The 684-nt window shown below is 48.5% G+C and overlaps 1 long non-coding RNA gene across 1 annotated transcript in view; it reads left to right on the forward strand.

Annotated features, from left to right (window-relative positions):
- The window catches only part of LOC107681528 (uncharacterized), a 15,902-nt gene that overhangs the window by 14,166 nt on the left and 1,052 nt on the right, over positions 1-684 (forward strand). The window lies entirely within an intron of this gene.

Below are 684 nucleotides of genomic sequence, written 5' to 3' on the forward strand. Positions count from 1 at the left end.
TTTGCGCACTTTCTAAAATCCACATAGTGGTAAGTGTGCACGTTATACTTTGCGCACTTTTCTGAAATCCTGTATGGTAAGGGTTACGCGTTATTGATCTCGTTCCCTTTCTCTGAGCTGGTTTAGACCCCAGTACCTTGGGCTCCACTCAACTAGTGTGTCTCGGTCGACACACTTTGGAAGCATCACTCCCCTCACCATTGAGGGTTATTGTGAGCATGGTGCTTTCTTTCGAGCGTTTGAATTCTCTCCCTTCTGAGGAGTTGGATTCCTCGCTCCGTTGGCTGTTCTCGTGGTAGTGTTTAGCAGTGCTCCCCTTTTATCAAAGGGTTGCCTATGAGCACGCTACTCCTTTCTGAATTCGGAGTTCTCCTCTCATGTGAGAGTTGAGTTCTCTGTTTTCCCAGAGCACCTGGAACCAGCAGCATCAGGCGAACTAGGCCCTTCCTCCGCCTCTCTGATGCGCTGAGTTTTCTGGCTAGCTTGCAATACGCTTATCCTTCTGATTTCTAACGAGGTAGGTCGAGCCCCTCTCGTTGAGAGCTGGGTGTTTGCTCCCTCAGCTAGAGATTTACTGCTAGCCATTCCAGCAGTATACCTTAGATCGAGTTGATGACTTCTCAAACATAGTGTTTTGGGATGCACCATTTCCATCTATGGGCTGCTCTTTCAGAGTACCACGAG

This window comes from Sinocyclocheilus anshuiensis, unplaced genomic scaffold (assembly GCF_001515605.1).
Source record: "Sinocyclocheilus anshuiensis isolate Anshui unplaced genomic scaffold, SAMN03320099.WGS_v1.1 scaffold5371, whole genome shotgun sequence".
NCBI lineage: Eukaryota > Metazoa > Chordata > Actinopteri > Cypriniformes > Cyprinidae > Sinocyclocheilus > Sinocyclocheilus anshuiensis.